The sequence below is a fragment of the Ornithorhynchus anatinus genome, chromosome 8, assembly GCF_004115215.2.
Source record: "Ornithorhynchus anatinus isolate Pmale09 chromosome 8, mOrnAna1.pri.v4, whole genome shotgun sequence".
Taxonomy (NCBI): domain Eukaryota; kingdom Metazoa; phylum Chordata; class Mammalia; order Monotremata; family Ornithorhynchidae; genus Ornithorhynchus; species Ornithorhynchus anatinus.
Window position 1 is genome coordinate 40,195,475 of NC_041735.1, and position 21,756 is coordinate 40,217,230.

Here is a 21,756-nt window from a genome sequence, read left to right on the forward strand (position 1 = left end):
TTTCGTAAATATCCTCACACTCTACTGTCTCCCCTAACTATACTTTATTGTCATCTCTCTCCGATAAGACTGTAAGGTCCTGGTGGGCAGGGACCGTATCCGCCAACTCTAATATATTGTATTTGCCCAAGGACTTATTATGGGGCTCCTCCCACTGTGAGCAATTGTTCAATATGTACCATTGATTGATTGATTCTGTGACTATGCTCTAATATAAGAAGACCATTTCTCTCAAACCCACAGTCAGAGTTTGTGAGAAAATGCCAGTTTAGAAAGCTATGCTAATCTTTCCATTCAAAATAATCAATCGATGGTAGTTGCTGAGTGCTTACTGTGTACAGAGCAGTGAATTAAGCCCTTGGCCTTGAAGTACAATACACGGAGTCAGTAGTAGTAATAATAATAATAATAATAATAATGGGGGTATTTTTTAAGCATTTACTATGTGCAAAGCACTGTTCTAAGCGTTGAGGGGGTATAAGGTGATCAGGTTGTCCCATGTGGGGCTCACAGTCTTAATCCCCATTTTACAGATGAGGTAACTGAGGCCCAGAGAAGTGAAGTGACTTGCCCAAAGTCACACAGCTGGCAAGCGGTGGAGCCGGAATTCGAACCCATGACCTCTGACTCCCAAGCCTGGGGTCCTTCCACTGAGCCACGCTGCTTTTCTAATGTTGGAATTTGTTAAGCGCTTACTATATGCCAAGCACTAAGCACAAGGGTAGATACAAGGTAATCAGGTTGTCCCAGGTAGGGCTCGCAAGTCTTTGTCCCCATTTTACAGATGAGGTAATTGAGGCACAGAGAAGTGAAGTGACTTGCCCAAAGTCACACAGCTGACAAGTGGCGGAGCCGGGATTTGAACCCATGACCTCTGACTCCCAAGCCCGGGCTCTTTCCACTGAGTCACACTGCTTCTCATCTGCTCCCTACCACAAAGAGCTTATAGTCCGTAGGGGAACAGTAATGAACATTCAAAAGCATGCAATTCTTCTACCATACTCAAACGTCCGCGGCACTGAAACGGTAACTCTGGTAACACAAAAATAAGTATCCAACAGTTCCTTATAAAGATAATTCCTTTACAACAGTTTAAAAAAGTTGCATTTCCTCAGTTCTCTAGGATATTAAAGGGCCAGAATGGTCAGAGGGGTCTGTCTCATTCTGAATGTATAAAAACATTTTAAAATACTTTCTTGAAATTGAATTTATGGCATTGCAATCATCAGCTGATATGGATGGAGGAGTCTGGAAGATACTCATTGTGGCTTAGTGGAAAGAGCACAGGCTTGGGAATCAGAGGTCATGGGTTCTAATGCCGGATCTGCCACTTGTCAGCTGTGTGACTTTGGGCAAGTTGCTTTACTTCTCTGGGCCTCAGTTACCTCATCTGTAAAATGGGGATTAAGACTGTGAGCCCCACATGGGACAACCTGATGACCTTCTATCCCCACCAGCGCTTAGAACAGTGCTTCGCACATAGGAAACCCAATACCATCGTTGGAGAGAATGGACATTGATGTTTCCATCTCCCAATTAACAAATGGCAATTAACCACTCTTAGAATCTGGAGTGGATGGGCCAGTTGGTCCAGATCAAGGATCAAGGATAGGTTTGAGTCTCGACAGTTCATTCCTCCATTACCCCTGTGACACTCTTGCTTGGGAACCCAGACTGGGGCACTATCTTGGGTAACCACCACAAGATTTTTTTTTTTAATTTAGTCACAGACTTTCAAATTAAACACTTTTTGCAGCCTTGAAGTGTTTGGCGAATGACACATAAATCATAGTTAATTAGGGTTTTTTTTATCCTTTTCTAAGTCATTCATCCATTCAGATTTATTGAGCACTTACTGTGTGCAAAGCTCTGTGCGACTACAAGTGCTTGGGAGACTACAATTCCCGGTGCCTTGATTTGATTGGTTTGAAATGAGACCTGAACCCATTCTGGCCCAGTCATGCATCACCTTCCGCTCTAACAGTTGCCCCAGGCTGGATCCAGACCCTGCATTCTGGGCTTCCGCTCAACTAGGCCAGGGCTTTCTGGCCCGTGCCAGGCTCAAGTCCATGCCCTACCCCAATACTAGCCAGGGTAAGGTTGCAGAAACGTGCCGAGTAGCAGAACCCTACAGTGCTTATGTTAGGAGGATCGGACTCAACGTGCGGCTCTGAATGCCCTTAAAAGAGGAGCCTAAATAAACGGTTTGACATATTTAATAAAGATTACCAAAAACTAACCAAACGATTCTCCCATCCCAGTCCCCCACCCACCTCTCGCCCACACTTCCAGCGACTACCAGAGATTCTCCAGATGACGGGGTTGCCCACCAGGGAGCTTTGCCCAGAAATTGGTAAAAAGGCAGTCCTGCATTCACCAAAAGGGAATGGAGAAAACTCAGCCCAGGGTGCATGACACAGAGAATACAGAAAAAAATCTGCTTCTCCTGCCACATTTGTTAAATGTTTACAGTGGGCCAAGTACTCTACTAAATACCGGGGTAGATACAAGCTAATCAGATCAGAAACGGTCCCTGCCCCACGTCAGCCGCGCTTTCTAAATAGAAGGGAGAATGGCTATTGAATCCCCATTTTAAAGACGATAAAATTGAGGCACAGAGCGGTAAAGTGACTTGCCCGAGCCCACTTTATTCAACACCCACCCCCCAGCCCCACAGCGTTTATGTACTTATCTGTAATTTATATATTTATATTAATGTCCTAATGTCCATGTAGCCCTCTAGACTGTAAGCTCGTTGTGGGCGGGGATTGTGTCCACTTACTGCTGTACCGTACTCTCCCAAGCGCTCAGTACAGCGCTCTGCACACAGTAAGCACTCAGTAAATACGACTGAATGAGTGAACGAATGAATGAGTTACACAGCAGGCAAGCGGGCAGAGCTGGGATTAGAAGCTAGACCGTCCGGCTACTGGGCCGCTCTGCTTATCGGTTTGGCCAAACTCTGATACTCCACGGCTACGTGGAAGTTCCTCGCTTAGGCGCTGATGAAGAGGGAAAAATTCTTTCTCTCCCTCTATCAACTCATTTACTCCTGTTAAAGTTGGGATCTCCAGCTCTACCCATAACTTGACAGAGAGAAGAACTGGGCTTTTTATGGGGAAGAACTCCCCTGATCAGCAGTCATGTCAAAAAATATTACAGAGATTCAGTCACACATCTCAAAGTACTGCTGAATTCTGAGTCATAGAATGGCATTTTAAATTCAGAGTTTCCTGCCAAACGATCACTGGGTTATTTTGGAAGAGTTAAATTAGTGATTAGCTAATTATTTTTGCAGCCAGCATTTTGAAGCTGTTGCGTGAAACTTTGGCAGGCAATTCACTGTGAACTTCCCTATACTTAAGGCATTCCAAAAACACTCTAGAGAAAAATTAACAGATTATTTTCCAGCCATGGCCGCAGAGCGTAGTGATAATTCCGAAAACAACTCCCTCAAGATAAACGGAACATGTTTAAGATGAGGTCCACGTTCATTTTTTTCTTATCTTTCCTTTTGAACATGAAGGCAGTATTTGCTCACGCTAAGACGACGACACATTTCAATACGATCATCTCCTCTGAGGCTACTAACTACCCTTTTTGTCCACATCACACATTAAGATGAATTCTAGGCGACGATGTCACTCAACCCGACGAGAGAGCAGACCTGAAATAATTATCAGGCTTTTTGACTGTGTGGGACATTCTACTTCTGTTGAGATGAGATTATGGAGATGGACCCCCCCCACCCCGTTGGTTTACCCACTTTTCCATTTTAGTATATTTGCACTTCTAAGCTCCGATATGCTAACGTCCGTTTTTGTGGCTTGAGACATTTTAAACTTTTAGATGGAGGAATGCTACTCTTCAGAATCTATTAAAATGAGGCACGTCTATTGCCTACCATAGCTTTCTGATATACTAGTGGGGGGGGTTTGTACATGAAACAAGGCCCATTTCAAATAAGCGGCAACACTGGGACGTTCCAGATATCAGTGAGAAGCAGTGTGGCCTAAAAGAGAGCACACCTGGGTTCTAATCCCAGCTCTGCCACTTACCTGCTGTGTGACCGTCACTCAACCTCTCAAAATCTGAGTTTCCTCATCTGTAAAATGGGGATTCTATACCCTTGACCCCTCTCCTCTAGACTTTGAGCCCCGGGCTGAATCTGACCTGATTAACTTGAATCTACCAGTACAGCGCTTGGCCCATAGTACGCACTTAACAAATACTATAATCGCTATCGTTATTACGGCCCACGGCAACAATCTTCAATCCGGCGGATTTTTAAAACGACATTTTTATGATTGCCTAATGACGCCTACTTGTTTTTGAGGCAACCGACTGGGCGGCTACCTTTGGCTGCACCCTTCGCGGTGGGAGACGAAACGAAAGCCATCCCCCTTATATCCGTCAAAGCTTCTTACAAGGACACTTTGATGGAGTGTCTCTAACAGATGGAAACTCTGCAAATGGAAAGTCTACCACGCAATGTTCTGTGCAGGAAGCTACGAAAGGATGGGGGAAAGGTTTCTTAATGGAAGAGCAGAAATACAAGCGTTTTCCGTGGATTAATCTCCGTAAACTGGAAAGATTCCCGCAATACACAGAGTTTCAATTTTTCGGTCGTTCATTTATATCATTATTTATCAGTTATATATTGGCATAAGTTAGCAAAAACATATTGTTATATTATATAATATTAAATATACAATAACACAATATAATAATATAATAAATAAAACAATATAATATACTGCATTGTCTATTATATTAATAACATATACCTATATAATAATATATATGTAACTATATATAGTTATAAATATATATTGTTAGCAAAGACGGTATTTCTTCACACAAAGGGGCCACTCTTTTGATGCCACATCACTCTCATTTTTGAGCAAAAGATACATTTTGAGCCGGTTTTTCTTTGGTACTTTCAACATTTTATAGTCATAGAAATAGACTGCCACTTGTGGGCGTGGAAAATGTCTTCCAAATCTGTAATAGTCTACTCACCCAAGTGCTTAGTACAGTCCTCGGTACAGTGCTCTGCAGACAGTAAGCGTTCAACGAATGCCTGACTGACAGAAATGGGAAAAAAAGCCTCCTCTCTTATTTGCCTAGAAATAATCTTCAAAAATACTCAACTGGAATTACCAAAGAGTAAAACAATGTTAAATAACTGGTTTTCTAGGCAATTAATTGTTAATTCTTGAGAAAGCCTCCTTGGACGTGTGCCTAAAAGAGTTTAAAATGAAGTTTAATAAAGCCCCGAGCATGGACACAGTGCCAGAAAATAATTTATATCATATGTAAAAAAAGCTACATTTTTACACAAAACTTCAGGTGAAACAAAACTTTTGGTAAAGTATTACTTCCATAATTGCAGTAAATCCCCCTACCCAAGAACTTCGAAGAAAAAACCGGCTTTTTTGATGCTATCACGTCCTGGTTAGGATTCAGCGTTTGGAACACTGCTTGGCAAGTAGTAAGCACTTAAAGAATACCATAATAATAAAGAATAGTCATGAGAAGCAGCGTGGCTCAGTGAAAAGAGCACGGGTTTAGGAGTCAGAGGTCATGGGTTCTAATCCCGGTTCCGCCACTTGTCAGCTGTGTGGCTTTGGGCAAGTCACTTCAGGTGCCTCGGTGACCTCATCTGTAAAATGGGGATTAAAAGGGTGAGCCCCACATGGGACAACCCAATGAACCTGTATCTACCCCAGTGCTTAGAAAAGTGCTTGGCACAGAGTAAGCGCTTAACAAATAACAGCTTCATTATTATCTAATAATAATGATTATTCCCTGCTCAAGTAAATCCTCGAGCAACCCTTCAAATCCCCGAACAACCCCTCGAAGACCCAACCACCCCAATTTTTAACACGTACAAAGGGTCTCTTTCCGCCATCCCATGGGATTGAGCCGAAGATAATAATCAATCAACCGTATTTACTGGGCGCTTACTAAGTGGGCAGGGCACTGTGCTACGCGCTTAGGCGAATATGATGCAACCCAATTGGTCAAATTCCCTGTCCACGGCCAGACTGCGGTCCAGAAGGCGGGACATTAATATAAATCAAGGAATTCTGGCTGTGTACACGAGGGTGGTATAAAACAAGGGAAATGACTTGGAGAAAAAAAAATAAATAAATCGGGGAAGAGCAGCCCAGAGGCCCTCTCCTCAACCTGCAATAAAGAGAGGCCATCCCAGCCCAAACTGGGTTTACACGCTCAGTCCAGTGCTCTGCACCCACAGTAGGCGCTCAATAAATAGGACAATAATAATAATAATGGTGGTATTTGTTAAGCGCTTACTCTGTTCTAAGCGTCGGGGCAGATACAAGGTCATCAGGTTATCCCCCGTGGGGCTGCCAAGCTTCATCCCCATTTTACACATGAGGAAACTGAGGCCCAGAGAATAATCGTAATAATGATGGTATTTGTTAAGCGCTTACTCTGTGCCAAGCACTGTTCTAAGCGCTGGGGGAGATACAAGGTCATCAGGTTGTCCCCCGTGGGGCTCCCAGTCTTCACTCCCATTTTACGGATGAGGAAACTGAGGCCCAGAGAATAATCCTACTAATAATGGTGGTATTTGTTAAATGTTACTCTGTGCCAAGCACTGTGCTAAGCGCCGGGGGGGATACAAGGTGATGAGGTTGTCCCCTGTGGGGCTCCCAGGCTTCATCCCCATTTTACGGATGAGGCAACTGAGGCCCAGGGAATAATCATGATGATGATGGTGTTTGTTAAGCACTTACTTTGTGCCAAGCACCGTTCTAAGCGCTGGGGGGAGATGGACGGTGATGAGGTTGTCCCCCGTGGGGTTCCCGGTCTTCATCCCCATTTTCCAGACGAGGTCACTGAGGCCCAGAGAGGTGAAGTGACTTGCCCGCAGCCCCACAGCTGACAGGCGGCGGGGCCGGGATTAGAACCCAGGCCCTCTGACTCCCCAGCCCGGGGCTCTTTCCCCCGAGCCACGCGGCTTCTCTAACAATGAGCATAAAGGCTGGCATTTCCTAAGCGCTCACCTAGGTGCCAAACACTGCTCTAAGCGCTGAGGTGGAGCTGCCCAGGGTCCCGCGGCAGAGAAGCGGCGGCGGGATTCGAACCCGCGCCCTGGGCCTCCCCCCCCCCCCCCGATCGCGTGGCCTCCGACGGCGGCATTTCTTGAGCGCTTGGGGGGGGGGGGGTGAGGGGGGCGGGACACGGCGCTAAACGCTTGGAAAGGACAAATCGGGCCCGAATCGAGACACCGCGAATCATCGAGCCGCCACGATGGACTGATGGATGGATGGATGGATGATTGATCGATTGATCGATGGACTGAGCGGGGGGATGGGGCGGGGGAAGAGGCGCTGAGGGACCGAGGCCACAAGCACGCGCCAGAGCGCGCGCCCGCAGCGGGGCGGGGAGACGACGACACCCTCGCGCCCCGTCTCGCGCCCAGACCCAACTTGCGCCCCGTCTCGCGCCCAGCCCCGCCTCGCGCCCCGCCTCGGGCCCAGCCCCGCCTCGCGCCCCGTCTCGGGCCCAGCCCCGCCTCGCGCCCCGTCTCGGGCCCAGCCCCGCCTCGCGCCCCGTCTCGCGCTCCGCCTGGCGCCCAGCTCCCCCTTTTCACGCCCCGCCTGGCGCCCCGCCCCGCGTTTTGGCGCCCCGTCTGGTGCCCAGCCCCGCCTTTGCGCGCCGCGCGCCGCCGCGTTTCGCGCCCCGTCTCGCGCCCCGCCCCGCCCGGCCTCGCGTCTCGCGCCCCGTCCCGTCTCGCGCCCCGCCCCGCCCCGCCCTTGCGTGCCCCGCCGCGCGCCCGGGCCCGCCCTTTCGCTCCGCGCCCCGTCCTCGCGCCCCGTCCTCGCGCCCCGTCCTCGCGCCCCGTCCTCGCGCCCCGTCCTCGCGCCCCGTCCTCGCGCCCCGTCCTCGCCTCCCGCCCCGCCGGCCTCGGTGGCGTCCGGTCCCGTCCGGTCCCGTGGATCCGGGGCTCCTCTAGCGAGGGAGAAGCCCCGCCGCCGCCTCCTGGGCCCCCGCCCCGGCCGAGCCGCCCCGTGAGTATCCCGTCGACCAGCTCCTCGGGGACGAGGAGGAGGAGGAGGAGGAGGAGGAGGAAGGCGCTCGTCCTTCCAACCGTCCCGTCCCGTCCCGTCCCCCACCGCCGCCCCCGGGGCAGAAAGCTCACCGTGCCGGGCCTGGCGCTCCCTCCTCCTCCTCCTCCTCCCTCCTCCTTGCTCCCTCCCCGCCGGCGGCAGGTGGACGAGCGCCGGGCCCCGCCGACCCTCCGATTTAAGCGTCTCCCCCGCCCCCGCCGGAGGTCACGGGTTCTAATCCTGCCCCCGCGCTCCTTCCGTCCTATGGACTGAGCGCCTCCTGGGCTTAGCGCCCCGGACTGAGCGGCGGGAGGCCTGGGTCCACCCCCCCCTCGCACTCGCGCATGACGGCGCCCGCTCTTCACTCCTGCATCCACTCACTCATTCCGTCGTATTTACTGAGCGCCTCCGGGGTGCACAGCCCTGGACTAAGCGCTCCGAAGGTCCAACTGGGCGGCAGAGAGGGACCCTCCCTGCCCCGCGACGGGCGCACGGTCTAAAAGAGGGGAGACGGACAGCGAAACCAAACACAGAACAAGCAGGCGGGCATCACTACCATCGAAAACAGATAAATAGAATCATAGATAGCGTTTATTGAGCGCTTACAGGGTGCAGAGCACTGGACTAAGCGCTTGGAATGGACAGTTGGATGAGAGAGAGATCCTCCCTGCCCCGCGACGGGCGCACGGCCTAAAAGAGGGGAGACGGACAGCGAAACCAAACACAGAACAAGCAGTCGGGCATCACTACCATCGAAACAGATAAATAGAATCATAGATAGCGCTTATTGAGCGCTTACAGGGTGCAGAGCACTGGACTAAGCGCTTGGAATGGACAGTTGGACGAGAGAGAGATCCTCCCTGCCCCGCGACGGGCGCACGGCCTAAAAGAGGGGAGACGGACAGCGAAACCAAACACAGAACAAGCAGTCGGGCATCACTACCATCGAAAACAGATAAATAGAATCATAGCGTTTATTGAGCGCTTACAGGGTGCAGAGCACTGGACTAAGCGCTTGGAATGGACAGTTGGATGAGAGAGAGATCCTCCCTGCCCCGCGACGGGCGCACGGCCTAAAAGAGGGGAGACGGACAGCGAAACCAAACACAGAACAAGCAGGTGGGCATCACTACCATCGAAACAGATAAATAGAATCATAGATAGCGCTTATTGAGCGCTTACAGGGTGCAGAGCACTGGACTAAGCGCTTGGAATGGACAGTTGGATGAGAGAGAGATCCTCCCTGCCCCGCGACGGGCGCACGGCCTAAAAGAGGGGAGACGGACAGCGAAACCAAACACAGAACAAGCAGGTGGGCATCACTACCATCGAAACAGATAAATAGAATCATAGATAGCGCTTATTGAGCGCTTACAGGGTGCAGAGCACTGGACTAAGCGCTTGGAATGGACAGTTGGATGAGAGAGAGATCCTCCCTGCCCCGCGACGGGCGCACGGTCTAAAAGAGGGGGGACGGACAGCGAAACCAAACACAGAACAAGCAGGCGGGCATCACTACCATCGAAAACAGATAAATAGAATCATAGATAGTGTTTATTGAGCGCTTACAGGGTGCAGAGCACTGGACTAAGCGCTTGGAATGGACAGTTGGATGAGAGAGAGATCCTCCCTGCCCCGCGACGGGCGCACAGCCTAAAAGAGGGGAGACGGACAGCGAAACCAAACACAGAACAAGCAGTCGGGCATCACTACCATCGAAACAGATAAATAGAATCATAGATAGCGCTTATTGAGCGCTTACAGGGTGCAGAGCACTGGACTAAGCGCTTGGAATGGACAGTTGGACGAGAGAGAGATCCTCCCTGCCCCGCGACGGGCCCACGGCCTAAAAGAGGGGAGACGGACAGCGAAACCAAACACAGAACAAGCAGTCGGGCATCACTACCATCGAAAACAGATAAATAGAATCATAGCGTTTATTGAGCGCTTACAGGGTGCAGAGCACTGGACTAAGCGCTTGGAATGGACAGTTGGATGAGAGAGAGATCCTCCCTGCCCCGCGACGGGCGCACGGCCTAAAAGAGGGGAGACGGACAGCGAAACCAAACACAGAACAAGCAGGTGGGCATCACTAACATCGAAACAGATAAATAGAATCATAGATAGCGCTTATTGAGCGCTTACAGGGTGCAGAGCACTGGACTAAGCGCTTGGAATGGACAGTTGGACGAGAGAGAGACCCTCCCTGCCCCGCGACGGGCACACGGTCTAAAAGAGGGGAGACGGACAGCAAGTACAGACACAAAACAAGCAGTCGGGCATCACTACCATCAAAAACAGATAAATAGAATCATAGCGTTTATTGAGCGCTTACAGGGTGCAGAGCACTGGACTAAGCGCTTGGAATGGACAGTTGGGTAACAGAGAGAGAGTCCCTCCCTGCCCCGCGACGGACGCACAGCCTAAAAAGAGGGGAGACGCACAGCAAAACCAAACACAAAACAAGCAGTCAGGCATCATTACCATCAAAATAAATAAATAGAATCTTAGATGGTATTTACTGAGTGCTTACGGTGGGGAGAGCCCTGTACTAAGCGTTTGGAAAGTACAATTCGGCAACAGATAGAGACCATCCCTGCCCCACAACGAACCCGCCTTCGGTTTATTCTGACTTAGAAGTCACAGTGGGATCTTTTTTTCATTCATTCACTTGTATTTAGTGAGCACCTACGGTGTGCAGAGCGGTGTACTAAGCGCTTGGGAGAGTACAATTCGGCAACAGATAGAGACCCTCCCTGCCCCACAATGGCCTCACTGTGTAGGGGGAGACAGACAGCAAAACAAAACAAGCAGTCAGGCATCGCTACCTTCAAAAACAGATAAGTAGAATCATAGATAGTATTTATTGAGCACTGACTGTGTGCAGAGCCCTGGACTAAGCGTTTGGAAGGTGCAGTTCGGCAACAGATGGAGACAATCCTTGCCCAACAACGGCCTCACAGTCTAAACGGGGGAGGCGGACAACAAAAAACAGAACAAGTAGTCTGGCATCAATATCATCAAGATAAATAGGATCATAGATATAGACACATCATTAACAAAATGAGTAATAATATATACAAATAGGCACAAATGCTGAGGGGAAGGGGGAAGAACAGAGGCTGGGTGGGGGGTGGAATGGGGAGGGGAGGAGGAGCAGAGGGAAAGGGAGGGCTGAGTCTGGGAAGGCCTCCTGGAGGAGGTGAGCTCTCAGTAGGGCTTTGAAGAGGGGAAGAGAGTTTAGGGGATGTGAGGAGGGAGGGCATTCCAGGTCAGAGGGAGGATGTCGGCCAGGGGTGGGACAGACAAGAACAAGGCACAGTGAGGAGATTAGCGGCAGCAGAGGAGCGGAGTGTGGGGACTGGGCTGGAGAAGGAGAGAAGGGAGGTGAGGTAAGAGGGGGCTAGGTGCTGGAAAGCTTTGAAGCCAAGAGCGAGGAGTTATTATATAATTACAATAATTATAGCACAATATTAACAATATATAATATATTATTACCCCACCACGCCCCAGCCCCCACTACGGGGCACCCGCACACTGGAACCTGGACAGACTTTTCCCTGGCAGACACCCCATGCTTGAGGTGAAATTTCTGAGGTTGGGGCATCTGGGCAGATTTTTGAAACCCCAGTGAAGGGAAAAAAGAAAAAAAAAACACCCGGGAGACAGGACGTGACTGAGTTGATGTATTCTTACCAAGAATAAGTAGCCGCTGAATTCAGTGGTGGATGAAGCGGGGGCTCGGTCAGTTCTGGCTCCGGGCAGCCTCAAAGCTGGACCCCCTTGTCCCTTCCATCCCAGCACGCCTGCATTTTCCGGCTGCGATCACACACCTCAAACTTGACCTTGCGCTGGTTCCCACCGGGTCAAGTCTAAGGAAGGTTTTGTGGGACTAAAATCTAAGGGTGAGATTCTTTCTGTAAGCTTGTATCCCCTCCAGCACCTCGCCCCGTTTTGCCTTTCCCTATCTGTGGCTTCTGGTCCCTCCCCCTCCGCCTCTTGGCCCCGATCCCGGCCCCTCTAGTCCCAGGCTTTTCCCTCCTCCACTTTTGTCTGACTCACCCGCTGTCCTCATCCCCCAAATCCTTGGGTTAGAGCTGAAGTTAGGGTTTGGGGGAAGGAGGAGACGGTAAGAGTAACAATAATCGTAATTGTGGAATTTGGTAAACGATTACTGTGGGTCAGGCACTAAACCAAGCCCTGGGGTAGATAGGAGATATGCATATTGGACACGATACCGGTTCCACTTGGGGCTCATAGTCCGAGGAGAAGGGAGAACAGTTATTTGATCCCCATTTTACACAAGAGGAAGCTGAGGCACAGAAAAGTTTTAAGTCACCCGTCGGTGTGAGCAGCAGAGCCAGGCTGAAAACTCAGGTCTTCTGACTCCCAGTCCAGTAGTCTAGACAGAATTGGTATAGTGGCAGTGTTTACAGGGGAGGGGCAGGCAACGGGCCCAGGATGAAATAGTGAAAGGGTGGGGGCTCAACCCCAGCTGTGGCAGGGTCAGAAGATCCGTACCCCTGCAGCTCCCCCATTCTGCACGACTCTATTATGTCAGACTGCACACAGTGTGCTTTGTTTTGTTCTGTTTTGCTCTGCTGTCTGCCTCCCCCGTTTCGACTACGAGCCCGTTACTTGGCAGGGATCGTCTCTATCTGTTGCCAAATTGGACATTCCAAGCGCTTAGTACAGTGCTCTGCACATAGTAAGCGCTCAATAAATACTATTGGATGAATGAATGACTCTTCTAACCCGACATTTCACAAAAGTGCATTTCTCAGCCATTGCAACCGCCCCGACAGTCACCCCTTGACCAACCACCCCGGGCAACCCCAAGACCTCCCACGTACACCCACTAATGGGTTACGTCCATCTTTGAGAAGGGCAATGACACCGTCATTTCTGAGAGAAGCTGCACAGTGTCCCTTTTTGGAAGGTCCCAGTTGGCCACCATCTCTGGAAGGACTCAGGAAGGTATCTCCCGGTGTATGGCTCCCTGAAGTGATGGCTTTCCTCGCTTTCCTTCTGAAGCCATCCTTGGGCTCAAGTATTTTGTATTTATTTATTTTTTATAAGGGTAGACGGAGTGAGGGAGGGCAGGGTTCAGTGGGGATGTAGAGTCGTGGAAGGCAAAGGGGAGGTAAGAAATTGCTTACCCTGGAACTGTAGCCCAGCGTTCCTTGCTCCTAGCGGCAGCGACACTTTAGGAGTTTACCTACCTGACGTGGTACCCGCTCCCTTTCACGTGCTTTTACTAAAAATTCCACAGCGTGCAATGTACGCACGAGGTCACCACCAAACTCATTTTAAAGGGAGAAGCTACCACACAACACACCAAGAAAGGGAAGTCACCATCAATTCCCAAACCCAATCACAAAGCAAGATAGAGAGGAAGCATTTCCCTATACCAACCTTTGAGTTCTGCATTCATCATACGGGTGGGATGCAGATTTGAGCACCTTTCCCAGGCCAGTCAGCTCCTCCCGGTCAGTGGGAGAGGGGAGGAGAGAGAGCAATAGGAAAAAACCGCACACCACAGCTCTGCAAATGAAGCTGCTCATCTGGGCCAATCCAATGCTTTTTATGCTATTCCTCGAGACAGGATTCTTGGACCAGAAAGATAGGGCATTAATCCAAAATGTTCCACAGCAGCAGTATGCACCCAGCTGGAATCATAGACTTTCTCAGGAATACCGGGAAACTCCCATGAGAGTGTCAATACCACATGCATTAGTGGGGCTTAGGGTTCGGTCCATGTTTATAGTTTCTTGGGTCCAAAATGGTCACATTTAGAGTGATTACAGTTGGCATGTGTGCGGAAAAGACCACCACGTGATCACCATTTCACCATCATTCTCAGCCCGAATTCCTCAGCCCGACCTGCTCTAGTCCTCATCCCAGGCTTGCTAAACCTGAGCTAAGTCCAGGACACAGTGGTCAGGTCTGACCTGGTCTTGAGAGGTAAGGAAGGGGCCCATATTGCACATCCAAGGAGTTTCGCCACCTCACAAGCGTGGTGGGTTTACACATATGTTGTTCCCCCTGGAGTGAGGTGTAGTTACGGGATCCCACTGAAATAATGGCATAGACACCAACCCGTCGAGCTGGCAGGAAGAACCTAGTCCTCCGCACCGCCTCCCCCGGCTCTGGGAGGCCCTAAATCAGGGGGATGCAGTAATGCCCCGTTCTGGCCCGCAGAACCCTTACTCAGTTACGTCATTTATTAAACGCTCACCACGTGCCCTGAGCTGCAGTAGGTGTAAGATCATCAGGTCAGATCCAGTCTCCGTCACAGTTTCCGAAGTAGGGACAGCGGTTATCTAATTCTCATTTAAAAAATGAAGAGGCGGGCAGAGAGGTTAAGGGACCTGCCCAAGGTTACACAGCAGCCACTGGCGGGACTTGGGTTAGAGTTTGCATCCCCTGACTCCCCACCCATTAGATCACACTGCCTCGCCATTGAGGCCTTTGGGCTCTGTTGCAGAAGGAGAGGGTGGATGGAGGAGAAGAGCACCCCGAGCCCTCCACCACAGAGCACCGGCCTCACAAGTGCCCAGATCCTAGCCCCCGGCCCGGGGGCGGAAAGTAGATGAAAAGGGGATGTGGTCCTTGCAGGTGTTGTGAGAATCCACGGCCTACGGTACATTTTTTCAGACTCAGATAGGCCTTGGACTAAAGAATTTGCCCACCCCCACGTTACAGTTTCACCGTGTAGGGACCGGAACCCTACTTTCTTCAGGATTTAGCTGCTCCCCCGGCCTTAAGTTGGGATACTAAGTGCAGCGTGGCTCAGTGGAAAGAGCCCGGGCTTGGGAGTCAGAGGTCATGGGTTCGAATGTCGACTTGTCAGCTGTGTGACTGTGGGCAAGTCACTTAACTTCTCTGGGCCTCAGTTACCTCATCTGTAAAATGGGGATTAACTGTGAGCCTCACGTGGGACAACCCCATTACCCTGTATCTACCTTAGCGCTTCGAACAGTGCTCTGCACATAGTAAGCGCTTAACAAATACTAACATTGTTCTGTTGATTCTATTTATTGCTATTGTTTTAATGAGATGTTCATCTCCTTGATTCTATTTCTTGCCATTGTTTTTGTCTGTCTGTCTACCCCGGTTAGACTGTAAGCCCATCAATGGGCAGGGACTGTCTCTATCTGTTGCCGATTTGTACATTCCAAGCGCTTAGTACAGTGCTCTGCACATAGTAAGCGCTCAATAAGTACTATTGAATGAGTGAATGAATGAATGAAAGATGCTGGAAGTAACCGTACGGAACACAAGGGATCCGATGGGTTTCTAGGCGGAATTGCCAGTTGTAGATGGTGAGTGAGTGGAGAAGGAAAAAAAAGTCAGAAATGTGGGGGGCCATACGGGGAGTTACACTCCCTCCTCCACGTTAGCCAAGTCGGTCAAAAGGGCTTAGAGAACTGGGTGCTGTTTCTTGCACCTCTACGGTAGATGATGTGGTGGATAGTGGATAGAGCCCGGGCCTGAGAGTCAGAAGGTAGGGGTTCTGTGCCCGGTTCTGCCACTTGTCTGTTGTGTGGGGTTGGGCAAGTCACTTCACTTCTCTGTGCCTCAGTTACCTCATCTGGAAAATGGGGATTGACACTGTGAGCCCCATGTGGGACAGGGACTGTGTCCACTCTGATTTGCTTGTCTCCACCCCAGCGCTCAGTACAGTGGCTGGCACATAGTAAGCGCTTAACAAATACCAAAATATTATCATTAGGCGCTGCAAACACCGTGTCCTCTGTACCACGCCATGGAGTCCAGTGGGGAGGCGGGCACCGGGGAGGTTTCGAACTACATCGGGAAGGGCCTCCAGGAAGAAATGTGATTTCAGAAGGGCTTTTAAGTTAGGGAGAGCTGGGGTTTGTTGGATTTGAAGTCTCACCGCCGATGTCTGGCCCACATCCTACCTCTGGGCTGGAACGCCCTCCCTCCTTATATCAGACAGATAATTCAAGACCTTATTGAACGCCCATCTCCTCCAAGAAGCCTTCCCGGACTAAGCCCCCCTCTCTTCTTCTCCCATTCCCTTCTACTCCACTCTTACTTGCTCCTTATTCAGCCTCCCATTCCCACAGCACATATGTAAATATCCATAATTTATTTATTATTATATTAAGGTCCGCCTCCCCCTCCATACTGTGAGTGTGTTGTGGGCAGGGAATGTCTCTCTTTGTTGTTCTTTTGTACCCTCTCAAGCGCTTAGTACAGTGCTCTGCACACAATGGGCACTCAAGAAGCAGCGTGGCTTAGTGGCAAGAGCCCGGGCTTGGAAGTCAAAGGTCTTGGGTTCTAATCCCGGCTCTGCCACTTACCAGCTGTGTGACTTGGGGCAAGTTGCTTAACTTCTCTGGGCCTCAGTTGCCTCATCTGTAAAAATGGGGATTAGGACTGTGAGCCCACATGGGGCAACCTGATTACCCTGTATCTACCGCAGCAGTTAGAACAGTGCTTGGCACATAATAAGCGCTTAACAAATACCATTATTAGTAGCAGTAAATACGAATGAATGGAGGTAGAGAAGAAAAATCAGATCAAGAAGACTGGTGCTTTGTGCTGTTTGGGAGACTGACCACTCTGTAAGACTGTAGAGCAACTGTAGTTGTGAGAACTGCTCTAACTCCAGAAGTCACATCCCACTTGAAGAGGAATGCTCTTAAAACTATCTACGCGCCCTCTGCTTAACAACACACGGCCCGGAGGGATCGCAGACGGTGAGGTCAAGTCCGGCTTCTGATTCACCAACATCGAAACCAGGCTGATTGCATCTTGCCCTCAACGGAGCAGGATATGTGAAGAGAGCAGACTGCAGCCGAGCATCCGTGCGGCTACGGGATGGAGAGCTTTTCTGCGGGGGTGAGAGTGGTAACGTTTTAAGGATACGATGAAGCAAAAATCTAAACGACGTGGCAAAGCCGCGGAAAGGGGGGAGACGACAAGCGCAAGAAACTTGGCATGCAGCAACATTAGAGATGGAGTGAATCAAGAGCATAGTTTAGAGAAGATTGTGAGTCAAAGGGAGAGAAACTAAAACGGCACCAGACACTGCCTGTGCAAAAGGACAATATTTACACATGGATGATGAGGAATGAATTGTTGGTCAATCAGACGTATTTGAGTGCTTACCGTGTGCCGAGCACTGTACTAAGCATTTGGGAGAGTACAAGATAATCGAGTCAGTAGACACATTCCCTGAACACAGGGAGCTCGAAGTCTAGAGGAGGGAGCCCGATTTTAAAATTCATAAATAAATTACAAATGTGTGCCTCAGTGTCGTGGGGCTGAAGGTGGGGTGAATATCAAGCGCTCAGAGGATACTGAGCCAAGTGCAGAGGTGATGCAGAAGGAAGAGGGAGTAGGGGAAAAAGGTGGCTTAATGGGGAAAGGTCTCTTGGAGGAAATGTGATTTTAATTAGGCTCTGAAGGTGGGAGGAGTGATGGTCTGAAATGTATGAAGGGAGAGGGAGTTCCAGGCCAGAGGGAGGATTTGGGTAAGGGGTCAGTGGTGAGATGGATGAGGTTAAAGTACAGTGAGGACGTTGGTGTTAGAGGAACAAAGTCTACAGACTGGGTTGTGGTAGGAAATCAGAGAAATAAGGTTGGAGAGGAGAGCTGATTGAGTACTTTCATGCTGTTTCATCTTGAGGTGGATGGGCAACCCCTGGAGGTTCTTGAGGAGTGGGGAGATTAGGACTAAACTTCTTTTAGAAATGTGACATGGAAAGAAAAGTGAGGCGAGGACAAGAGTGGGGAAGAGACCGGAGGCAGGGAGTTCGGTGAGGAGGCTGATGCAGTGGTGCTTGGATCAGCGTTCTGGATATGTCACCCCCCCTCCTCAAAAATCTCCAGTGGTTGCCTGTCAACTTCTATATCAAATAAAAACTCCTCACTTTTGGCTTCAAAGCTCTCCATCCCCTTGTTTCTTCTTACCTCACCTCCCTTCCCTCCTTTACCTCCCAGCCCGCACACTCCGCTCCTCTGGTCACCTAACCTTCTCACTGGACCTCGTTCTCGCCTGTCCCGCCGTCGACCCCTGGCCCGCATTCTGCCTCTGGCCCGGAATGCCCTCCCTCCTCACATCGGCCGAACTAACTCTCTTCCCCTCTTCAAAGCCCTATTGAAGGCTTACCTCCTCCAGGAGGCCTTCCCAGACTGAGCCCCCTTTTTCCTCTGCTCCTCCTCCCCTCCCCATTGCCCCAACTCCCTCCCACTGCTCTACCCCCTTCCCCTCCCCACAGCACTTGTGTATATTTGTACATATTTATTATTCTATTTCAACAATGATGTGTATATATCTATAATTCTGTTAATCTATTTTGATGCTACTGATGCCCGTCTACTTGTTTTGTTGTGTTGTCTGTCTTCCCCTTCTAGACCGCGAGCCCGTTGTTGGGTAGGGGTTGTCTCTGTTGACTAGTTGTACTTTCCAAGCGCTTAGGACAATGCTCTGTACACAGTGAGCACTCAGTAAATACGATTGAATGAATAACTATGAGATAATCGGGCTAGACACCATCCACGTCCCACACGGGGCTCACTGACTTAATCCTGATTTTACAGATGAGGCAACCGAGAAGTAAAGTGACTTGCCCAAGGTCACATAGCAGACGAGTGGCAGAGCCAGGATTAGAACCCAGGTCCTTCTGACTCCCAGGCCCTTGCCCTATCCACTATTCAACACTGCTTCGATAGAAAAAAAAATGGTATTAAGCGCTTGCTATGTGCAAAGCACTGTTCAAAGCGCTGGATGTATAAGTCTCTTTGACCAACAGTAGCCTAGGGGTTGTGAGTCTTGAGTGTTGAGGTGGTGGTTTGGCAGGTGGGACCCGGGAGAAAAACAATTAGTTCGGAAAGCCTTCTGGAGGAGGTGGGATTTTAGAGAACTTTGAAGGTTCCAATCCAAATTCTGACCGTACTGAGATGGTAGATTTTGAATAATCATCAGGTCGTAGATATTTTGTCCTCCCTTATTAGTGTTATATCATTTTATCAGTACTTAGTGGTGCTCTCCCTTTAATATATTTTAATCTCATTTCTCATTTCTCATTGTTTAGCGTCTTCTCTTAAAGCTCTCTCCCGTACCCCCAGAGGAATCTCTGTCCAGCCTCCTTTGGAGGGATAATACAAACCAGATTGACTAGGTTCCACTCTGTTCGAGTGTTTTTTTACTTGGTTTATGTAAATAAATTGCATTTCACTCATGAAGCAACGTGCAGACAAAAAGAGATCATAAGACGCATCGTGACCTAGTGGAAAGATCACGGGCCTGGGTTCTCATCCGGGCTCTGCTGTGTGGCCTTCGGCAAGTCAGTTAACTTCTCTGTCCCTCAGTTATAGCGTGTGTAAAATGGGGATTCAACCCTACTCGCTCCTACTTGGACTGTGACACCCATGAGGGATGGGGCCTGTGCCTAACCTGATTATCTTGTAATCACCCCAGAGTTTAGTACCGTGCCTGGACCTGGGTTCTAATCCTCACTCCACCACTTATCTGCTGTGTGACCTTGGGCAAGTCACAACTTCTCTGTGCCTCAGTTCCCTCATCTGCAAAGTGGGGATTCAAACCGGTTCTCTAAATTAGACTGTGAGTCCCCAGTGGGACCTGATTACCTTATGTCTACCACACTGGCACATAGTAAGTACGTAAATACCGTTATTATTATTATTATTATTATCCTGATAAAGCTTTGGATTTAGAAGCACTGGCTGATAATGTTACTGGTGAACATTCCAACTGAGAACAGTAAGATTATTAATCAACACATACTGCATGAGAACTGTTTCCATGAGTCACAAATGATTTGTTGCTGTCTTCCTACATCAGGCACCAAGTCAACATTTTCTTTTTCCTTGAGGGACTGGAAGTTTAGGCCAAGAACAAAATCAATACATTTTGAGAAGTCCAAGAAAAACCTAACATTATTCATTTTGGAGCAAATCAAATCCTGAGCAGGAGTAGAAAACTTCATGAATTTGATCTTGGACATGGACTTCCATTGTTTGAAAGTGTGTGGGAGGAGTGGGTGTGCCAGTTAGTCGACTACTCCACTCTTCAGCCTATCAGGCCTCCCTGACATCCAAGATTTATTTTTTCCCCAGCAGCTCGAGGGGGTTCAAGACTCCCACGACAAATGAGAAGCTTCTGGGCCACAATTTATGCAGCCCCGATGAGCAGTCCCAGCGGTGAGTGACTTCAAAGTCACCTGGAGCCAGCAGAAGACATTCTTTCCTGGCTCTGCCACTTGCCTGCTGTGTGACCTTGGGCAAATCACTTAACTTCCCTGGGCCTCAGTTACCTCGTCTGTAAAAAGGGGATTAAGACTGTGAGCCCCAGTGGGACGGGGACTCTGTCCATCCTGATTACCTTGTATCTACCCCAGTGCTTAGAACAGTGCTGGGCACATAGTAAGCACTTAACAAATACCATTACTCTTATTCTTTCCACATCTTCCCACTGATGAACTCTGAATCTAGAACCCCTCTGGCCGTAATGATGACCCGGAAGAGAACGTCCCAATCCCAAAAATTCATGCTCCTGGAAGCTCTATCCCTTCACGGGAAAATCAGTTAAGTGCTTGGGACGTACAGTTCAGCCGAAGCAAGATACATATTCTCTCTGATTTTCTACAACCCAGATCACACACTTCACTTCTGAAATGCCCACCTACTCACTGTACGTCGGAGTCATCCGTCTCACCGCCGACCCCTAGCTCTTGTCCTGCCTCTTGCCTGGAACGCCCTCCATCTTCATATCTGACAGAGGATCACTCTCCCCACCTTCAAAGCCTTATTAAAAGCGGCCTTCCCCATTCCCCTCTGTGTAACCTTTGCATCTGTATCCTTCATTCACCACTCCTTTGGGCCCATAGCACTTATGTACATATCTATTTGTTCATTTATTTACGTGGATGTCCATCTCCCCCTCTAGCCTCGTTGTGGGCAGGGAATGTGTCCACCGAGTCAGTTATAGCATACTCTCCCAAGCACTTAGAACAGTGCTCTGCACAAAGTAAGCGCTCGATAAATACGATTGAATGAATGATGGATCGGTTTGCTCCCCTCTGGTAGGGAAAGCAGAACACGTAAAATGCCTGTCAGCAATTCCACTCTAATTCCTGGCCTTGTGATTTCCTACCTTAACTGCTTCAGAGTCACACTAAATCTGACATTTTCCAATATCACTTGGTTGGTTTGAATAGGGCTATTTCAAACTTCTTGATTAAGCACAGGCTAAACATACTTTTAACCCTGTTGATGGAAATGGCCTAGGTATAGACACACTTGCACGTGTAGACATGCCTAGATGACCAAGCCTGTTACTTGCTCCAAAGTGCACTGAAGTCCCTTCTCTCTTTGTGCCTTTCCCCTCTTAATCAATGGTGATTGAGTTGCCCCAAATAGCAAGTGGCCAGAAATGGCGCCCTACCATATTTATATGGCAAAGTGATATTTTGGGTCAAGCATTTTACGAAGCACTGGGGTAAACACAAGATAAGCAGGGCAGACAGAGTTCCTGTCCTGCATGGGGCTCTGCAGTCTAAGTGCAAGGGAGAACGGGGACTGAATCTCCATTTTAACAAGTGTGCAAGTAATACTATCTCATGGCAAGTATTCTTGCTGTCGGCGGGATCTCTTGATCGAGAACCTCTACATGGCT

General features: G+C 49.4%; 1 protein-coding gene across 1 annotated transcript in view; it reads right to left on the reverse strand.

Annotated features, from left to right (window-relative positions):
* COL6A6 (collagen type VI alpha 6 chain) overlaps positions 1-12,005 on the reverse strand; it is an 86,460-nt gene extending 74,455 nt beyond the window's left edge. The window contains exon 1 of the mRNA XM_007666174.2: positions 11,781-12,005. The gene's annotated coding sequence lies outside the window, so the exon portion shown is untranslated. The remainder of the gene's footprint in view (positions 1-11,780) is intronic.
* Positions 12,006-21,756: the final 9,751 nt, after the last annotated feature.